General features: G+C 36.1%; 1 protein-coding gene across 4 annotated transcripts in view; it reads left to right on the forward strand.

Moving 5' to 3' along the window:
* Window positions 1-1042: 1042 nt before the first annotated feature.
* Window positions 1043-22343, forward strand: part of TRIQK (triple QxxK/R motif containing) — a 70015-nt gene continuing 48714 nt past the window's right edge. For 2 of the 4 annotated variants that reach the window (XM_050800611.1, XM_050800612.1), the window contains exons 1-2: window positions 1043-1135; window positions 7923-8081. The gene's annotated coding sequence lies outside the window, so the exon portion shown is untranslated. Of the gene's footprint in view, window positions 1335-1483; window positions 1522-7922; window positions 8082-22343 lie in introns of those variants that run through there. The other 2 variants (XM_050800613.1, XM_050800614.1) reach the window with 2 other exon arrangements.

The raw sequence follows: 22343 nt of genomic DNA on the forward strand, positions 1-22343 counted from the left end.
TATAATCTCATTTAACTCTACCTTTATTTCTGGGAGAGGAACTGGAGACCAGAAAATGATTTAGGAGGACAGAAAATAAAATTACATTTTGGATTCAATTCCTGGCCATAATATCCTGTGAGATTTCAGAAAGCCTTCTGGTTAGTCTATTTATACTTGTCTCAGTTTTTTTTTTTTTTTGTATGCTACTTTCTTTCTCAAGGGCTTTTGAAAAAAGATATGATGGGGCTGGCCTAGAGGAAGGTGACTTTTATGTGAGCAAGATAAAAATTAAACTAGAGGTTGCATAATTTTTTGAAGGAATTTTAGATTTAGTTTACCACAATATTAAAAATGATGACTGCAGGCACTTAGATTGAATAAATCTAGTCTTTCTTAGCCTGTGTTTCATTGTTCATAGGCTGTGGATACTTTTAGTGGGTTTTGTAAGGATTACATGAGTATAATGTATAAAGCATTCAATATTCGAATACTTTTCAAATAACTAACATCTTAATATTTCATTCCCATTTTGTAGATGTGAAGATTGAGTACCTGAACAGAGGTTCCTAAATCTTAATTGTAGGTCATGTTTTGCAGTCTTTCCTAAATTTATTAATCTCTGGTTAATGTTAATATAAAACGATTCTTTTCTTTTTTGCTGTTTGAATGTGCAACGAATTCATTGTTTACACAGACAGTGCACCCTTCCACTTAGGGATGCTTCTTACGGATGATCCTGTGAATTGGAGAGTGTGTGTGTGTGAGATGGGAGGGTTCAGTAATCAAAATAACATAGTTTTCCGTTTTATATTTACAAAACAAGCCACAGCCTTTGTTTTTAATTTCTACAGTCACCTCGTGAGATAGGTATTAGCACTCCAGCGTGGCATCAAAATGAGGGAAAGGCCTCAGGTCCAGCGCCTTTGCGTCCTGGACCGGCGTAGAGGCGGGAGAAAGGCCGACCAATCCGAGAGCAGGCTGAGGCCTGGTCCCGCCCCTGCAGGCATAGCCCCGCCTCTTTTCCGCCTCACCATTTCAGTGTAGGGGTGTGCGGCTGGCTCGTCCCGCCCCTGCCCCTGAGTGACAGGACCGTGGACAGCAACATTTCCCACCGGACACGAAGTTTGTCGGCCCTTGCCTTGGCAGAGCTGAGGTGTGTGTCCGGCGAATGCGAGGGGATTGGGGAGACCCTGCCCAGGAAGCTCGGGGTCCGGGAATGAAAACGGGCGCACCTCCTTAGCGAGCCCTAAAGCGTTTAGGAGACGATCGTTCCGTCCCTGGGAGCGGCACTTGGGCGGGCTGGGCGGAGGGAGGCTCTGCAAGAGAAACCCGGAGTCCAGGAAACCCAGTAGGTACGATGATCACTGAAGGACCCGTTCCCGAGGAGCAGGGCGCTGGCTGCGGGGTGGGGGATGGAGGGTGCTAGGTTCGGTGGGCGTGGCCGTTGCGGTTGCTAAGGAACGCGCGGTTCCCGCCCTGCCAGCTTGTCTGGCGCCAGCCGCTGGGCCCTGGACATGTTAGGCCCGCCCATCTTCCAAGGTCTTCCACGCGGCTCGGGATTGGCTCCTTTGTGATGTCCGATAACTCGCGGCCGCTTATTTCTCTGTGCAGCTCTCTGGGTTCTGCAGTTCCCTTATGGGGCCCCCTTTCCCGTGGTACTCCTCTCCACTCTTTCTCCCGCTTCCTCTTATTAATGAACGAGTATTTGCATACCAAAACATTTGCAGAGAAGAGACTCAGACAGGACTAGGTGGCTTTATTGGTAGTGGTGAGGTTGGGGGGCGGGGGTATTTTTCTTGGAGCTTGGTGAATTCCTGAATCCATCAGATGTTGGTGTCCACGTGGATGTCTAGGAAAAGGGGATTGGAGATCAGGTTTCTCCTACTTGGAGTTCTCTGCTGCTTGTTTGAGCTTAATAAGCCTCCTGAAGAAGTTGAAGCAATTTATTGCTGGAGGAGCCCCAATGTATAATCTCCCTTTCATTCTCTACTGTGGAGAGGTGTGCTAAACCTGTAGAGCTGTTTTTGCTTCACTCGGCTCATACTTAATGATCAACAAGTATGGTATGAGATGGTAACCTTAGATAACCATTTCAAATCTCCCTTTGTTTGCTCATATACTCTGTCTGCCAATGATTCAGAGACAGAGTACATTCCAGAAAGAAAACACAGAAGAGGTAAAAATCTTTTACTTCCCTCTGCCAGGTTTACCGTGTAAACCCCCAGGAAGGAAGCTTGTACTGCTTGTTAACATTGGAAAGAGCATGGGCCTACAAGTCCGGAAACTGGCAGGGTTAAGAAATGTTTGTCCTTGGGCAATAACTCTCGTAATTGTTTTATTATCTGTAAATTGGAGCCTCTAGGATATGCCCTAAAAAATGAGGAATAATTGATTGTGAAAGTATCATTTATGATCTACACAAATGTAAAGCATTATTGATTACACTCAATGTTTTTGTCTATATGATCTGAATTTATAAACACGTATAAGTATTGCCATTCAGCTTTAAGTATTTTCAAATTTCCTTTGTGATTTTTTTTTAATCTTTGGATTATTTAGAAATGGGGAAGAAATTCGCTCGTCTGTTCATTATTGATTCTGTGTTGGCTCTGGTTAGGTAGCACCTGTAATGTCTTGAACGATACTTTTTCCGCTTTAATATCACTAGGTATATATATATATATATATATACACCTGACAAGATTGGGAAACATTACCTTTTAATGCAAGGATGACTAACCTTTTTGGTGTCATTTACCACTTTGAGAAACCAAGGAAAGCTATTGACTTGCTCCTCAGAAAAACGCACAATTTTAAGCCTAAATGGACCCTGTTTTTGTTCAACTTCTTTAGGGATAAGGAAATTATTCTCTCCCACTTGCCTCATCCTACAGAGAGACTAAGTAACTTTTACCCAGGGCTACATAGCTGGGAGTAGAGTGGGGCTTTTGCCTTTCTTCCACAGTGCCTCTTACCATAGCATACCTTAGTTCAGGGCCTTCAGTCATCTGCAGTTCCCTTTTGGGACCCCCTTTCCTATGGTACTTTTTTTTTGAGCGCTAACAAACAGAAACTACCAATGTTCAGTTAATTGTTGCTATCTTACAAAGCCATGTAATCTATGTTTTATCCCAAATGCCCTTTGATCATAACCTCTTAAAGCATATTCTGGTATTTAAACAAGTGAAAAGAACATTGTCAAATATTTTGAGAAAAATGTGAAATTGTGTGTGTTTTTTTTTTTTTGAGACGGAGTTTCACTCTTGTTGCCCAGGCTGGAGTGCAGTGGGGCGATCTCAGCTCACCACAACCTCTGCCTCCCTGGTTCAAGCGAATTTCCTGCCTCAGCCTCCCGAGTAGCTGGGATTACAGGAATGCACCACCACACCCGGCTAATTTTGTATTTTTAGTAGAGACAGGGTTGTTCCATGTTGGTCAGGCTGGTCTCGAACTCCCAACCTGAGGTGATCCGCCCACCTCAGCCTCCCAAAGTGTTGGGATTACAGGCGTGAGCCACCGCGCCTGGCCAAAATTGTACTTTTGACTTACCCCAGCATCTCTTTGGTCTAATATGGGTTAATGTTAACCTCAGGAATCTCTTATTGTTTGCATTTTGTAATCCACATCTTCTCTTTTCCATCTCTATTCCATAAAGAAAACAAAATTCATGTACATATTTTACAGTTTTATTTCCAAAGATGAAATAAAATATTTCAATATTATAATAAGAAATAATGGATATCATTATATGCCAAAATTCTAGATGTTTATAGAGATAAGTATCTACAATATTTAATAAGTGAGTTACATATCAATCAGATAACCAAAGATTTGTCCAGCAGGTATAGGTGAATTGTACAGAGAAAGTATGTAATTGATTGAAATGGGGTCATGAAGGGTGCCTATGAATTCAAGTTAGACATGGCTAGGGCTGAGCAACATTGAAATAAGTATAACAAGATTTGGAAAGCTATTAAGCTGTCAATGGGTTCTTGTGGTGGAAAATCAAAAGAAGTTTAGTGATTGGGGCCTAATCTAGAGAAAAGTGGCTAGAGTTGAGGCAATATGAACCTGCTGGCAAAGGCTGAGAAGCCTCTTATATGACACGCAAAACTATTTGCATCTTGTAGGCAATGAGGATCCATTTCAGGTTTTCAAATGGAGAGCAACATGATCGAATTGGTATTTTAAAATGGTTCTGAAGCTTTTTCAAATACTGTACCACACCTTCTAAAATCCTTTAATTCTATGATTATACTTTCATGGAATAAAAGTTGTATAGAGGTATACATAGGTTTTCCTTTTAGGGGGAATATATAAACAATCCCCTAGTTACTCTAGGAACTTACGTGGTAGGTAAACTTATGTGAGTAGGCTGTTAAATAAACGTAAATCATTAACATTTTTAGAATATTAAGAAGTTACTTATAAAGTAAACACATAATCTGTTTTTGTTTCTCAGTAGATAGAACTGCTTTAAGACAAAACATAATGTATATGCTTGCATACTGCATCACTTTTACATATGGCTTATAAAAACTTTATGAAAGCTTGAGATGATAGTTTAGTTATAGACCACTTGAATATATTTAGATTTTCTTTGCTTAGATATTTAAAAACAATGTTTAAATTAATGCTTAGCATTTCTTCTAATAAAATTAATACATTTGTTTGGAATGCCTTTGTAGAATTTGACTGAATACATATCCCCTTTGAACCTTGATTTAGATATATAATGAAAATAGTTATTCAGATGATGTTGTCTCATAGTTATGTAGACCTTTATATTTGACACATTTTCATAAAAATACTTTGTTTCATTCTTACTTCACATATATATGTGTATGTATATATGTGTATATGTGTATGTACACATAAACATACATATATGTATATTTATATACCTACATACATATGTATATTTATATACCTACTTACATATATGTATATATGCTTATGTATACTTGTATGTATATGTAAAAAGGCCCTTACTCCGTTTTACAGAGGTAGAGTCTGTAGTTCTGGCGAATGGTCTGAACATATTCTAATACATAGAGGAAAGAGAAGTAAGCTCTATGATCAGATAGATTTGAGTTCAAATCTCTGCTCCTTTCCCTGTCAACTTTGCATGTTTGGGCAAGTCAGTTAATCATTAGGAAACTCAGTTTCCTCAGTTGGGAAATTGTACCTATCACACAGAAATGTTATGAAAATTTATGATATGTGATATGCTTACCAAAGTGTTTGCCACATTAGTTGCTAGTCAACAAATGGGTAGCTGCTATTATTACTAACATTAACAATCATCATTAATAAGGCTCCTAACACCCATCACTTGCATTTTCAAAATCCACAAATTGCAGAATTAAACTTTGTCAAGTTTTCTACAAACTTAATTGAGACAAAAACCAGACTTGAAATGACATGGGACTATTTACGTAATTAGTAGGCGTAAGATTTTTCTATGAAGTATTAATGTGCTTCCCCCACATCCTTTCAGGAGTGTTACGTAATTATAGTAGATGGGATTTATTACATTTTTATAATCTAAAATCATTCAAGACATATCTGGCCCAAACATTTTAGATAAGGACTGTAGACTTGTATTTTTATGGCACTTGTAATAACAGCTTTATTGAGCTATATTTCACAATCATAAGGTTTACCATTTTAAAGTGTACAATTCAGGGGTTTTTAGAATACTCCCAATATTGTGCAACTATCTAATTTCAGAATATTTTCATTATCTCAACTAGAAATTCTGTACCCATTATGTCAGTTCCCATCCCTTCTGCCTCCGCCCCCTTAAGCAACCACTGATCAATTTTCTTTCTCTATTGACCTTCCCATTCTGGACATTTCATATAAAGGGAACAATAGAAGTTATGTATTAAGTGGACTTTTGTGACTGACTTCTTTCACTTAGACACATGTTTACAAGGTTCATCCATGTTGCAGCATTATCAGTATTTCATTCTTTTTAATATTCCATCATATCGATATATACCACATTTATATACCTGTTCATCATGAGTTGTTTCTACTTTTCGGCTATTAGAATAATGCTGCTATGGCCGGAGGCAGTGGCTCATGCCTGTAATCCCAGCATTTTGGGAGGCCGGGGAGGGCAGATCACGTGGTCAGGAGATCTAGACCATCCTGGCTAACACGGTGAAACCCCGTCTCTACTGAAAATACAAAAAATTAGACAGGCGTGGTGGCGGGCCCCTGTAGTCCCAGCTACTTGGGAGGTTGAGGCAGGAGAATGGCATGAACCCGGGAGGAGGAACTTGCAGTGAGCTGAGATCCGGCCACTGCACTCCAGCCTGGGCGACGGACTGAGACTCTGTCTCAAAAAAAAAAAAAAAAAAAAAAAAGAATAACGCTGGTATGAACATTTGTATATAAGTTTTTGTGCAGAAATGTTTTCATTTTTCTTGGATATATATATCTAAGAGTAAAATTGCTGGTAACGCAGTAACTCTGTATTTGGATTTTTGAGGAGCTGCCAAATTTTTCCAAGTGTGGCTGTATCATTTTACATTTCTACCAGCAATGTATGAAGGTTCCAGTTTCTCCACATCCTCATCTCCTCTTGCATTTTTTTTAAAAATAGCCTTCCTACTAGGAGTAAAGTGGTATCTCATCATGGTTTTTATTTGGATATTCCTAACGACTACTGATGTTGAGCATCTTTTCATGTGCTTTTTGGCAATTTGTATGTCTTCTCTGGAAAATTGTTCAAATATTTTGCCCATTTAAAAATTGTACTATTTGATCTTTTATGTTGAGCTGTGAGAATTCTTTCTATATTCTGGGCATAAGACCTTTATCATATATATGGTGTGCAAGTATTTTCTTCTATTCTGTGGACTGTCTTTGCACTTTTTTGGTCATGTTCTTTAAAGCACAAAATTTTTATTTTAATGCACTTCAATTTGTTTTTTATTTTGTTGCTTGTGCTTTTGGTGCTGTGTCTAAGAGACTATTTTCTAACTCAAAGTAATAAAGTTTTATTCCCATGTTTTCCTTTAAATGTTTTATAGTTTTAGTCTTTGCATTTAGTTCTGTGATTCATCTTGAATAAAGTTTTGTGTTTGCTGTGAGGTAAGGGTCCCACTTTATTATTTTGTAGCACCTTTGTTAAAAAAGATTATTCTTTCATATTATTACTCTTGACTTGTATTGTTAACACTATTTAAAAGCAACCCCAAAATTGCTATTATTAATTATCTCATTAGAATTAGTAAAGTAAAGCTTGTGTTCCCGAATAGTTGGGGTTAAATTTTGATTTGGTATTATTATTAGACAGCAGTTTGGAAATATTTAAATTTTATATTCTTATCCACATGAGAGCAATTGCAGTGTAAAACTAGATATAAGTTCATTGCCTGGCATTTAATAGGTATTCGGTAAATATTCACTGTACAAAAATGAATAAATCATGCATTACCTGCTTGTTATTCCATGTTGCTTTTAAAATGGGCATTTAGAAAGTAACATATACTTAAACATTTAAGACTGAATAAATATAATTGTTTTTTAAGTCAGCCTTGTGCAAATTAAAATAACAAAATAATTTTATATCAGTCTCTTTACATTAATGCTTGACTTTAGAAAACAGTAGAAGCATCTTCTGCTACTTTTCAGATAATTGTTTAAGACACACTGGGTCACATAAATTTAAACAGATTTTTCTGTTACAGTACTTCTCAGAGCCTTCATAATAATATGAGAATGTGCCTTGTTAAAATGGGGCATAATATGCAACAATTTCCAATTATATTTCGCATAGAAACATATTCAGATTGAATAAATAATAGTTAGCAAACCAAGAAACACCTTTTGGAAATGTTTTCCCTGTGATTTAAATTTGTGGACAATTAGGGAACTAGAGATCATCCATTTACTATTTCTATATACTTTGTTTTGAATTTCAGTAAGAAAAATCACCAAGAATATTATTTTTGGTATTTGGAATTGAATTTGCCAGGAATGCAAGCACAGCTACCTAACTAAAGACCTTGGCTTTGGAAACATCTTACCCCTTGGCAGCTCTCCAGAGTTTAGACTTGGCAGCATCAAAGACACAACGCAAGGTGTGTTTATTTGAACATTTTGCAAAAGGTGTTTTGATTTGTGGTTTGTTTTCTTTCACTTTGTACTTATTGCTTTGGGTTGTTTTCTTCTGGCAATGAACCTGGGTTCCAAGCATAGTTTTTTCTTATGGAAGGCAGTATCACAATAAGGAAATGTTTTTACTTGTATTTATTTTGTGATATTTCAGCAAATCCAAATAAATGAAGTAACATTTATAAAGCCATACATTTATAACTGATTTATTTGTTAAATGTTTAATATTATCAATTGTCTATTAAGATTTGTTGCTACATTAAATTCTTGGTCTGTCTTGATGTTTAGTGCATCATTATACTTTGGTATATTGCAATATTTTGGTAATTATTTATTGGTTTTAATCACTGTCCTGCATATTAAGTAATGAACAGATTAATATCATCATAAAATATCATTTACTCAGCAATATTTCTTAGTAAGTTGATACATCCATTTTTCTCGTGTATTGTGGAGAGAGGAAATATGACATAAAATGGAAGAATATCGGCCTCTGTTTATCTCTGACCTAATCGCTTACTGTTCTTTCCCACTCCTCACTCTACTCAAAGCCTTTAAATAGCTCTTCATTTTACTCAACATCAAATCTAAATAAAGCTTTTAAACTGGCCTAAATGTCTCTACAATACTTGAACCATTGTTACTCCTCTAATTTCATCTTTAACTGTTCTCATCATCATCCTCTTGGCCTGGGCATACTGCCTTCCTTTTTGCTCTCTAACATGCCAGGCATTTTCTCATCTCAGAATTTTTACACTTGCTATTCTTTCTACTGAATTGTTCTTCATCCATATATAGCAATTGCTTGACCAATTTCCTTCCTTTTCTTTTGGTCTTTATTAAAAGTTCACCTTCTAAATGGAGTCTTACCTGATGACCATCCAACGCTTTATATTTTTTCTTTGCTCTATGATTTTTGTCACTATCTGTTAAACTATGTATTTACACTTATTTGTCTTGCTTATTATCATTATTCCTCATAAGAATATAAGGCATATGAAGGCAGGAATTTTCGTTTGCTCTGTTTTCACTCTATCTCTAGTAACCAGAGTGGCCCCTGGCCCTTGACGAGTGAATGCATGAATGATCAGTGAATCCAGTAAATGTGTTTTAACTACTTACTAAGAGCTAGGCATTAACAGTTCCTACCTTCAGGAGTATAGTTTAACAAAGGAAATGGATAATTCCAGCAGCCATATTACTATAGTATTGTTTTATAATAAGAGTATGAATAGAATGCTGTCATCACTTGGAGAAGCAGCATTTAAATCAGACTATGTCGTACTTATGAAAGGCTTTTGGAGAAAAGTAATCCTTTGTATCAGTCAGAGGAGCTCAGGTTATACTGTAGAAAAAGCAAGCCCAAATTTCAATATCTTAACACGACACACAAACTACATATCCAAAATGAGTTGATAGGACAGTTCTGGACCCAAGATATTGAAGGTTTTATCCAAATATACTTCCATGATCACTGCAGCAGTGGGAAGGGAGTGTGGCTCATTACGTACTGGCATTTAGAGTTTCACTGGTCAAAGCAAATTGCTAAATTTTGAATGAGGAACTATGAAGTGCAGTATTGCCTTCTATCCAGAGGGAAAGGGGAATTGTAAGATTAATGAGTTGCATTAATGACTGTCATACCTTTGTACTGATTTAAAGGAGTATAAGATATCCAGGTAAAAGGTATTTAAAAGCATTTTCAGATGATATATGTAGGTGCCATTTTTTTTGACATTTATCGTTTTTGATGTTCTCTGAGCTTCTTGGATTTATGGTTTGGTGTCTGACATTTATTCTCAGTCATTATTGTTTCAAATATTTCTTCTGTTCTTATCTTTTTCTTCATCTTCTGATATTTTCTGGTATTTTCTTCATCTTCTGCTATTCCCATTATGCATATGGGAACCTTTTAGAGTTGTACCACAATCTTTGAGTATTCTGTTCTCTCTCTCTCTGTGTGTGTGTGTGTGTGTGTGTGTGTGTGTGTGTGTTTTATCTTTGTTTTCCGGTTTTGAAGGTTTCTATTGATTTACCTCAAGCTTAGAGATCTTTCCTCAGCTAGTGTTCAATCTATGAATAAGCTCATCAAAGGCACTCTTCATTTCTGCTATTGTGTTTTTGATCACGAGCATTTTTTTTGGTTCCTTCTTAAGATTTCCATCGCTTTGCTTACATTCTCCATCTGTTATTGCATGGTGTCTACTTTATCCATTAGAGCCCTTGGCATATTAATCATATTTAAGTTTCCAGTTTGATAATTTCGACATCCCTGCCATGTCTGGTTCTGATGCTTGTGTATCTCTTCAAATTGTGGGTTTTTTTTGTTTTGTTTTTTTGTTTTTTTGTTTTGTTTTGCCTTTTATTATGCCTTGTAATTTTTTTCTTGATAGCTGGATATGATGTACTGGATAAAAGGAACTGCTGTAAATAGGCCTCTAGTAACACGGTGGTAACGTATGGGGCTAGGTGGTGTTCTCTGTAGTCCTGTTATTAGGTCTTAGTCATTTAGTGAGAATTGGCTTTTAGACTGTGAGCTTCACAAGTGTTTCTCCCTTTTCCCCCCACTTTAGTGAAGACAGGATGGCAAGAGTGGCCTGGAGTTGAGTATTTCTCTTCTTCCACATGGAAAGCTAGAGTGGGCTAGAGTTAGGGGTTTACCGTTCCTCAGGTCAGTTAGGCTCTGACAGTACCCAGCAAGTTCACCTTTGATTAACTGGTTTCTCCTGAGGAAGGATCTTGTTAAGAATAACAAAGTGTTGTAGCATATTTCAAAATGGTTCCTTTTCCCCTCCCACTGGGATATTTCTCAGATATTTACTGTGAGAAGCTAGTCGAGCTCCTGGTGGTGAAACTCACAGAGTGTGGGAGTCCTTCTTTGTCTTGGTTCCCCTAGAGTTTTTAATTCAGACTTTTTCATCCTGAGCTTCTAGCAATTTGTCAATTACAGTTCATATTTTTCTAGCAGACCACTGGTTCCTTTGACACTTTCCACTCACGGGTTTCTGGCTGGTAAGCTGTGACTTCTGCATTTGCCTATTTCTCCAATCTTGAGGGTCAGAATTGTGCTCTGTGTCCTCATTTTTCTTAAGAATCCAAAAGGCATGCTGATTTTTCAGTCTGTTTAATTTTTTACTTGGAAAAGGGATGGAGTGGTGACTTCTAAGCTCCTTACATACAGAAATGGAAACTGGAAGCCTATGATATATTTTTTAGATGACAGATTTTTTAGTAAAAAATTTTCAGTTGGCCCTCCATATCAAGGGGTTTTGCATCCATGTATTCAGGCAATTGCAGATCAAAACCACTAAGGATAAAAAAAAAAAAAAACAATAAAAATAGCCATACAACAATAAAAAATAACAAAAAAATACAGTAAACAATTGTTTATGTAGCTTTTACATTGTATTAAATGTTATACATAATCTAAAGATGATTTAAAGAATACAGGGGAATGTACAACATAGGTTAATGCAAATGCTACACCATTTTATGTAAGGGATTCCAGCACCTGTGGATTTTGGTTTCCACAGGAGTCCTGGAACCAATCCCCGATGGTTATGGAGGGAGATCTGTATAATGTTTTACTAAAGTTTAATATTCAAAAAGAAAATAGAAAAGTAGAATATTTGTGGACATTTTCTTAAAGGTTTTGGAAGATATTGGTTGGAATGTACTATAAGGGCTTTTCTAAAATTGTATTTCTTATTTGCCATTATGTATTAGACCTAGGGTTATTTTAAATATTTGAGTTGCTAAACTTATCATTGGAAATTAAAAGTTTGAGGCTTTTATGGCAGAACCAGTTTTATCTAAAGTCAGGCTATTGCTCTAGTAAGGGGAACAGTATTGACCTGCACAATGCATGTAGTGGGTATGTAAGAGGAATTGTGACTTACAAACTTAGTAGAAAAAACATCAAGAAGTTTACAACTCCTGAAGAGAATACAGAATAAAGAATTGTAGAAGTGTTTACCTGAGAAATTTTTTCTTAGACTGGAGGATAATTTGCAAATTCCCACAATGATTAGAGATTAAGTTTGCAGCTTTAAAAATGGGGACTAGTGTGTAAGCCTTTGTATGTACATACGTACGTGTATTAAGTATGTAAATACATACATATTGTGAGACTAGGTTCTCACAGTAAATATCTGACAAAAATTCCTGGGGGAGGGGAAAAGGAACCATTTTGAAATACACCACAGCACTCTGTTCTTAAAAAGGTCTGTCCTCAGGATAAACCAGTGTATATAAAAAGATTTACTTTCTAAATGTAATTGTTGCTCTACTAATCCAGAGTTTCAAACATGTATGAACAATAAGATAGCATACATAATTTGGCATTTTAAAAATCATCCAAAGATACTTTTGTGGAAGCCACTTAGCTGATGATAGAAGATATTTAAATGATCAAATACTAGCAGAAATTGTACATTGTATATGTAATTAAGTTGTTATAGGTTTAGTGTATTCTGAGACCATTCTTATATCCTAAGAACCTTAAATACATGGAGCTCAAAAATGAGTGTGAGATCATCAACTTTCCTTCCTTCCTTCCTTCCTTCCTTCCTTCCTTCCTTCCTTCCTTCCTTCCTTGACTGCATACTGCCTCAATAGTAATCAATTAAATCAGCATGATATAATGATGATTATAACATTTATTGAGCACCTACTGTGTGAGAAGCACTTAATATAAATTATTTAATTTAACCATTACAACATAGCCATATGAGATAGGTATTCTTACTGTACCTAAATACGCCTATCTTAGTTAACCACCAAAAAGGACCAAAATCAGAAGGGAAACAAGTAGGGAAGAGTTAACCTACCCTTTATCAGGCTCAGATTCTCATAAAATATAACATTAAAAGAAAACACTTAGACAAATTAAATTTAACGAGTTTAATTGAGCAAAGAATAATTCTCTAATCAGGAAGCCTCCCAAGCCAGAATAAGCTGAGAGAGAGATTAGCACAACCACGTGGTGGAAGATTTATGGACAGAAAAAGGAAAGTTATGTACAGAAAACGGAAATTAGGTACAGAAACAGTCAGATTGGTTCCAGCTTGGTGTTTACCTCATTTGAGCCTGGTTTGAACAGTTGGCCACCTTTGGCCAAAACTCAGTGATTGGCACAAAAGTCTGTTGCAGTCTGTTTACACATGGAAAGGTTACAGTTTACTGTGCACAGAGAGACCTGGTTACAGTTTACTGTGCACAGAGAAACCATTAGGTCAAATTTAGAATATATAAGGAGGCAGCACTGGGCTAAACTTAGTAATTGCTTATATTTGAAAACTCAAAGCATTTGCAATTAAGCTTACAATAATTAAACATCAAATATGTATGTTTCAAGTTAATGTAATTGTCTTTTGGATAATTTTTTACTCAAAAATGTCTGTTGAGTATATACTATGTGCAGACATTGTCCTTATTGTTTGAGATTCTTCAGTGTAAAAACAAAGATCCCTGCATTCTTGTTCACGGAAGTGAGGAAATAAACAGTGGACTAAATTTAATATGAAAAGAGCTTTTAAATATTTTAAACTAGCTGATAGGTATAAGGTAAAACAACTTTTCTGTTGCAACACTGATAATCTCATTGTTCACTTCATTTCATAATATCTACATTAATCATGAGAAGGAGGAAATATTGATTGCCATAAAATGATCATTTGTTTTAAATACTTAGAGATTAAATGTTGTTGACCATTACTGTGGCGAAATTTCTCTCTCTCCTTCCTCCTTACTCAAGATGCAGCATTCCAAGTAAGCAATTAAATGTCATTTGCCATTTGTAGAGCAACTTTGTTTTCTATAATTAAAGACCTAGGTGGTCCATAGCTAAAACAGAATAAAAGTGAATTAAAAAATAAGAAATGGTCCTATGAAGGACCATTTATCCTTCCTATGAAGGATAAATGTAAGCATAATCTTTGTGCCTTTACCACAAATGCTCCTGATTAAAAATTCAGTTTTGTTCTTTTTGTTTGCAGTATATGGGTGTGTTTTTATGTGTATGAGAAAAAGAATAAGGGAGAGAATGAATATGAAAAGGAGAATTAATTATGTCAGGGCTCCCTATGTGCGTTTGTTTCAGTAGCCTTTCAGAATCCTATCACTGTAATTCAGGGAATTGACTAAACACATATATTGTTAAAATAGAAGATGACATGTTTTTCCTGTCTTATTTTTCTTCTACTATCCCTCAAGTGATCTCAGTGTTACTACACTTAATATTCCTTTACGTTAGATGTAACCAGTAAAACCCTCTGGACTGCTCTATTTGGTAAACCATCTTGTATTAATTATTTCTCGTGAATATTTTAAAGAATTAAGTAATGGATGTAGTTTATGGGTTTCATTATTGAAATAGTAATGATATGGTACAGTGAAAAATTTAAATGTTCAATCACAAGGCCATTAACAAAGAATGAAAAATAATGAAGGGCAAAAGAAAAAAGAAGCCTTTTTTTTTTTTTTTTTTTTTTCCTGAGGCAGGGTTTCACTCTTATTGCCCAGGCTAGAATGAAGTGGTGCAATCTCGGCTCACTGCAACCTCTGCCTCACGTGTTCAAGCGATTCTCCTGCCTCAGCCTCCCAAGTAACTGGGATTACAGGCGTCCACCACCATGCCCAGCTAATTTTTTGTATTTTTAGTAGACACAGAGTTTCACTGTATTAGCCAGGTTGGTCTCAAACTCCTGACCCCAGGTGATCCACTCACCTCGGCCTCCCAAAGTGCTGGGATTACAGGCATGAGCCACCGTGCCCAGCCACGAAAGAAGGCTTTAAGATTAAGTCCAAACTTAAGTATATAAGCAAACAAACAAAAAAAAAAAACACTGTTGAGAGAGGCATAGGAAGGATTTTTGCAGAGGATAGAATCTGTATTAAAAGTCCAGTCTGTTAATAATTAAATTTTTGTACTGGAAGAGGTAACATGGAGGTCTTTAGGCTCTAAAAAACTTTTAGAAAAAGTAGAGGTGACACTTGTGGTTAAAAAAATAAATGAGCCGGGTGCGGTGGCTCACGCCTATAATCCTAGCACTTTGGGGGGCCGAGGCGGATGGATCGTGAGGTCAGGAAATCGAGACCATCCTGGCTAAAACGGTGAAACTCCGTCTCTACTACAAATACAAAAACAAAAAAATTAGCCGGGCGTGGTGGCAGGCGCCTGTGGTCCCAGCTACCCAGAGGCTGAAGCAGGAGAATGGCGTGAACCCGGGAAGCGGAGCTTGCAGTGAACCGAGATCTCGCCACCGCACTCCAGCCTGGGCAACAGAGCAAGACTCCGTCTCAAAAATAAATAAATAAAAAAACAAACAAACAAATAAATAAAATAAAAAATGAAAAGTAAAAGGTAGGGAGTATGACACATAAAGGAGAAATATGGTTCAATCAAAGATTATTATTATGGCCAGTAATGTGAAAAAATTAGAAAACAACACTTAAAAATATTAATTGCTTTAGGCAGTTTATTCATTGAATAAAAGTTGTTTGCTTTCAAAAAATCCCATTTTCTGATATGAGCTAAATAGGGCAATTTTAAAGAGAGGAGTTCAGAGTAGTTCATAGCCTTTTTACTACATTCATTTTTAAGTGCTTTATTTGAAAGGGAATGTCCTGGTTTGTGATTTTCATACTTTTTCCCTTTTAGAAAGAGGCAGATGGTATGAAAACTGGACTCCCTTATTTAAAGGGAATGTTGATATTTATAACCAAGCTTATCTCCAGAAAGATTTGTTTTTTGCAGCTGTTCCAGGTTGGAAAAAAAATATTATATTAAAGCTCTGACTTGTTTTTCTTTCCATATTTAGGGGGGGAAATCTTCAAAATGTGAAAAAGTGATGTTTGATTTTAAACATGAATGCAATGTAAACTGTGATTTTTTCTGTCTATATGTGAATTTTCTGTTTGTATGCTGTGATATTACTCTTTTTGTTTCACTGATCTATTTCCTAGATATATCACACTTGAGAAATAATTTACTCATTATTTTCTGTATATCATCAAATTATCCCAGGAAATGTAGTAGACTTTCATTAAGACTTAGCCTTTGTTATTAAGTAGACCACTTTCTAATTTTCCATTTTGATATTTTAGTCATTTTTTTTCTGCCCAGAGCATATTTTCACTGGGAAAGTAACTTTATTTTTAGTTCTTAGTTATATTATTTAAGTTAAGACATATTTTTTCTTTTTATTTTCTATTCTTTGCTTCTATTTTTAATTAGAAATGCTGCTTTTTTCTGGACATATTTTAGTACTTTTTAAAATAATTGACAACTATATTTTATATACTAAATTTAATATATATAGCTACCTCTTGGAGCACATGCTAATACTGGAATGAATATCCATGCCTGCATATGCATATAATCTTTGAACAAATATGTATCTATATACATACCTGTATGGTACATAAGGAGGAAAAAACAACTGTAAGTTGGTCACTAAGCTGTCCACAGCTGCATGAGCAAACACAGACTCTTGCTTAGTCATGTGAAGCATCTCCAGACAGGCTGTACAGGACGAGTCAGTTAGATTGAAGAAGCAAAATAATTTATCTGCCAACATCTTCCTATCTCTCGTTTCACATTGGTCAAAGCTCACCTTATGGTATGTTGCTGTCGCTATACTTTCAGATTGTGTCCCCTGACCCCAGTAGGCGATTGTTGGGGAAGTTAGATCCTACACTATATGCTTTGTGGCTTCACTGGAATCTGGAGGTGGCAGGAGGAACTGAGCTTCCATGGGTCATGGTGTAGATATTGCTGTAGCTGTGAAAGTGGTGACAGGGCTGTGCCTTCATCTTCACTATAGAGGAAGCCACATCAATCAGTGGTATTGGAAAATGAGTTGAAGATAATGGCTGGTGCTGTCCATGGGGCAAGTGACTGAGAGTGCAGTAGGTAGTGAATCAGGTGACATACATAAATTGGGCCCAACATAGGATAATGGGTAATGATTGCTGCTGGCCAACTTCTTTAAAAATTATTTATCATATGTAAATATGCCTTTGACAGTACCTACACCACAGTTAGCACTCATTAGCTATTTAATTTTTTTATTTATTAACTTTGTTTTATTAAGATATAATACATATACATATTTACAGGGTATAGTAAGATGTTTTAATACATGTATACATTGTGCAGAATCAAATCAGGGCATTTAGCCAGCATATCCATCACCTTATATATTTATCATTTCTTTGTGGTGAGAACATTCAAAATTCTCTTGTCTAGCTAGTTTTAAATATACAATATGATATTGTTAACCTTAGTTATCCTAATCTACAATGGAACACCAGAATTTATTCCTTCTAACTGTAACTTTGTACTGTTAACCAAAATTTACCTGTACCCTCCTCCTTTTCCGTTGCTAGCCTCTGTTGACCACCGTTCTGCCTTCTACTTTTATGAGATCAACTTCTTTAGATTCCACATGTAAGCGAAATCATGCTGTAGCTGTCTTCCTGTGCCTGGCTTATTTCTCATAACATAGTGTCCTCAAGATTTATCTATGTTGCCATGAGTGCCAGGATTTCATTCTTTTTTATGGCTGGATAGTATTTTGTTCCATATATATTCTTCATTTTATTTATCCACTCATTCGTTTATAGACACTTAGGTTGATTTCATCTCTTGGCTATTGTGAATAGTGCTGTTGTAAACATTGGAGTGCTGATACCTCTTTGACAAACTGATGTTATTTATTTTTGAATATATACCCACCAGTAGGATTGCTGGATCATATGGTAGTTCTATTTTTTTTTTTTTTTTTTTTTTTTTTTTTTTTTGAGACGGAGTCTCGCTCTGCCGCCCAGGCTGGAGTGCAGTGGCCGGATCTCAGCTCCCTGCAAGCTCCGCCTCCCGGGTTCACGCCATTCTCCTGCCTCAGCCTCCCGAGTAGCTGGGACTACAGGCGCCGCCACCTCGCCCGGCTAGTTTTTTGTATTTTTTTTAAAGTAGAGACGGGGTTTCACCGTGTCAGCCAGGATGGTCTCGATCTCCTGACCTCGTGATCCGCCCGTTTTTGAGGAACCTTCATACTCTTTTCCATAATGGCTGTACTAATTTACATTCCCACGACAGTGTGTAGGAGTTCTCCTTTTCTCCACATCCACACCATTTGTTACTTTTTAATTATCTTTTTGATAATAGCCATTTTAACAGGTGTAAGGTGCTGTCTTGTTGTTTTGATTTGCATTTTCCTAATGATTAATGATATTTTCATGTAACTGTTGGCCATTTGTATGTTTTCCTTTGAGAAATGTCTCTTCAGGTGTTTTGCACATTTTCAGAATGGGATTATTTGGGGTATTTTTTTGTATCGCATTGTTTGACTTCCTCCTATAGTCTGGATATTAACACTTTGTCAGATGCATAGTTTACAAATATTTTCTTCCATTCTGTAGGTTCTCTCTTTACTGTATTGATTATTTCCTCTGCTTTTTCCTCTTCTAAAAAGCTTCTAGCAGAATCCCGTTTGTCTATTTTTTGCTTTTGTTCCTGTGCTTTTGGGGTCTTACCCAAAAAATCCTTGCTCAATCCAATGTGTGTCCAGTATGATGTTTTCCCTGTTTTCTCCTAGCAGTTTTATTGTTTCAGGTCTTACATTTAAGTCTTTAATTCATTTTGATGTAATTTTTGTATGTGGCAAGAGATAGGAATCTAGCTTCATTCTTCCGCATGTGGATGTCCACTTTTCCCAGCACCATTTATTGAAGAGACCGCTTTTTTTTATTGTGTGTTCTTGGCACCTTTGTTGAGCGTCAGTTGGCTGTAAGTGTATGGATTTATTTTTGGATTCGCTATTCTGTTTCATTGTCTCTGTGTCTGTTTTTATGCCAATGCCATGCTGTTTTGGTTACTGTAGCTTCATAGTATATTTGGAAGTCAGGTAACATGATGCCTCTAGCTTTGTTCTTTTTTGCTGAAAACTGCTTTGGCTATTCAGGGTGTTTTCTGGGTCCATATGAATTTTAAAATAGTTGTTTTCCACTTTTATGAAGTATGTGATTGATATTTTGACAGGAATTGCATTGAATCTGTAGATTGAGTAATATGGACATTTTAACAATATTAATTCTTCCAATTCATGAACATGGAATACATTTCCATTTACTTATGTCTTCAATTTTTTAATCAGTTTTTTAAAATAGTTTTCACTGCAGAGAGTTTTCACCTCCTTGGTTTAATTTATTACTAAGTGTTCCTTTTTTTTTAAGCTATTGTAAATAGGATTGTTGTCCTCATTTCATTTGTAGATAGTTTGCTTTTAGTATATATAAATAATACTGATTTTTGTTGGCCAAGCGTAGAAGCTTGTGCTTGTAATCGTAGCACTTTGGGAGGCTGAGGCAGGCGGATTGCCTAACCTCAGGAGTTCAACCAGCCTGGGCACCATGGTGAAACCTGGTCTTTACTAAAATACAAAAAATTAGTCAGGTATGGTGGCACGCACCTCTAGACCCAGCTACTTGAGAGGCTGAGGCAGGAGAACTGCTCAAACCCCGGAGGCAGAGGTTGTAGTGAGCCAAGATTGTGCCACTGAACTCCAGCATGGGCAACAGAGTGAGACTCTGTCTAAAAAAAAAGAAGAAATACTATTGATTTTTGTGTGTTGAATTCAAATCCTGCAGCTTTAGTGGAGTCTTTAGTATTTTCTCCATATAAGATAATGTCATCTGCAAATGGGCACAATTTAAATTCTTCCTTTCTAACTTGGAGGCCTTTTAATTCTTTCTCTTGCCTAATTGCTCTGGCTAGGACTTCCATTACTATGTTGAATAGAAGTGGTAAAAGTGAGCATCCTTGTCTTGTTCCAGATCTTAGAGGAAAGGTTTCAACTTTTCCACATTCAGTATATTGGCTGTGGGTTTGCCACATACGGCCTTCATTGTGTTGAGGTGCGTACCTTTTATACCTAATTTGTTGAGGGTTTTTATCCTGAAGGGATGTTGAATTTTGTCCAATGCTTTTTCTGCACCTGTTGAAAAGATCATACGGATTTTGTCATTAATTCTGTTAATGTGATGTATAATATTTATTGATTGGCATATGTTGAACCATCCTTGCATCATGGGGTGAATCTCACTTGATCATAATTAATGGTATTTTTAATGTGCTCTTGCTAGTATTTTGTTGAGGATTTTTGCATCTATAATCATCAGAGTAGTTATCTTTTTTTTTGTTCCATCCTTGTCTGATTTCATTATCAGAGTAATTATCGTCTCAGAATGAGTATGGAAGTATTCCCTCCTCTTCAATTATTTGGAATAATTTTAATAAAATTAGTATTAGTTCTTTATTAAATGTTTGGTAGAATTCAACAGGGAAGGTATCATGCCCTGGGATTTTCATTGATGAGAGACTCTATTACTAATTTAAGCTGGTTAGTTATTATCGTTCTGTTCAGATTTTCTGTTTCTTCATGATTCAGTCTTGGTAGGTTGTATGTTTCCAGGAGTTTATCCATTTCTTCTATATTATCCAATTTGTTGTCATATAATTGTTCATAATTATCTCTTGTGACCTTTTGCATTTTTGTGATTTCAGTGTAATGCCTTCTTTTCCATCATTAATTTATTTAAGTCATTTATCTCTTTTTAAAATGTAGTTTGGCTAAGAGTTTGTTAATTTTGTTTATCTTTTCAAAAAACAACCAACTCTTCATTTGTTGACTTTCTGAATTTTAGTTTTTTAAAGTTTCTATTTTATTTATTTCTGCTCTGATCTTTATTTCCTTCTTTCTATTGATTATATGTTTAATTTGTTCATTTTTCTAGTTCCTTGAGGTGCAATGTTACATTGTTTGTTTGAGATCTTCTTTTTTGATGCTGGCATTTATTGCTCTATACTTACCTCTTAGAAATGCTTTTGCTGTATCCCATAGGTTTTGAGGTGTTGTGTTTTTATTTGTCTCAAGAAATCTTTAAATTTCCCTTTTGGCCGGGTGCAGTGGCTCATGCCTGTAATCCCAGAGTTTTGAGAGGCGAAGGTGGGCAGATCACCTGAGGTCAGAAGTTCAAGACCAGCCTGGCCAACATGGAGAAACCCTGTCTCCACTAAAATACAAAAATTAGCTGGTTATGGTGGCAGGCACCTGTCATCTCAGCTACTCAGGAGGCTGAGGCAGGAGAATCGCTTGAACCCAGGAGGCGGAGGTTGCAGTGAGCTGAGATCACGCCACTGGACTTTGGCCTGGGTGACAGAATGAGACTCTGTGTCAGAATAAATAAATAAGAAATAAATAAATAAATAAATAAATAAATAAATAAATAAATTTCCCTTTTGATTTCTTCATTGACCCATTCATTTTTCAGAAGGATGTTGTTCAATTTCTATGTATTTGTAAAGTTTCTAAAGTTGTTCTTGTTATTGATTTCTAGTTTTATACCATTGTGGTCAGAAAGATACTTGATATTATTGTAGTTTTCTTAAATGTATTAAGACTAGTTTTGTGGTCTAACATGTGATCTATCCTGGGAAATGTTCCATGTGCGGTTGAGTAGGATGTTTATTTTTCCGCAGTTGGTTGGAATATTCTGTAAACATCTGTTAGGTTCTTTGGGCCTAGAGTACAGCTTAAATTCAATGTTTCCTTGTTAGTTTTCTGTCTGTATGATCTGTCCGTTACTGTAAGTGTTATATTGAAGTCCTGTGCTATTATTGTGTTGGAGTCAATTTCTGTCTTTATGTCTACTAATATTTGCTTTATTTATTTTGGTGTACCAATGTTGGGTGCATATATATTTACAAACATTACATCCTTTTGCTGGAAAAACCCATTTATCATTATATGATGACCTTCTTTGTCTCTTTTATGGTTTTAAAATTTAAAGTCTGTTTTATTTGACATAAGTATAGCTACTGCACTCTCATTTGCTTTCCATCTACATGCAATATCTTTTTCTGTTACTTTACTATCAGTCTGTTTGTGTCCCTGACAGTGAAGTGACTCTCTTGCAGACAGTATACAGTCGGGTCTTTTTTTTTTTTTTTTTTAAATCTGTTGAGCAACTCTAAGTCTTTTAATTGGAAAATTTAATCCATTTACATTTAAGGTGATTCTTGATAGGTCTGTACATTTGAGAAGACAGCCCTCTCTTCTCGCATTTATAGGAGTTCTTCGACACAGATAGAATTTCATTATTTTGTCTAGCCTGTGATTCATGAAGGGCCACCTGGTGATGACCCTGAAGAGAATTTGTGTATTCTT

The sequence above is a fragment of the Macaca thibetana genome, chromosome 8, assembly GCF_024542745.1.
Source record: "Macaca thibetana thibetana isolate TM-01 chromosome 8, ASM2454274v1, whole genome shotgun sequence".
Classification (NCBI taxonomy): domain Eukaryota; kingdom Metazoa; phylum Chordata; class Mammalia; order Primates; family Cercopithecidae; genus Macaca; species Macaca thibetana.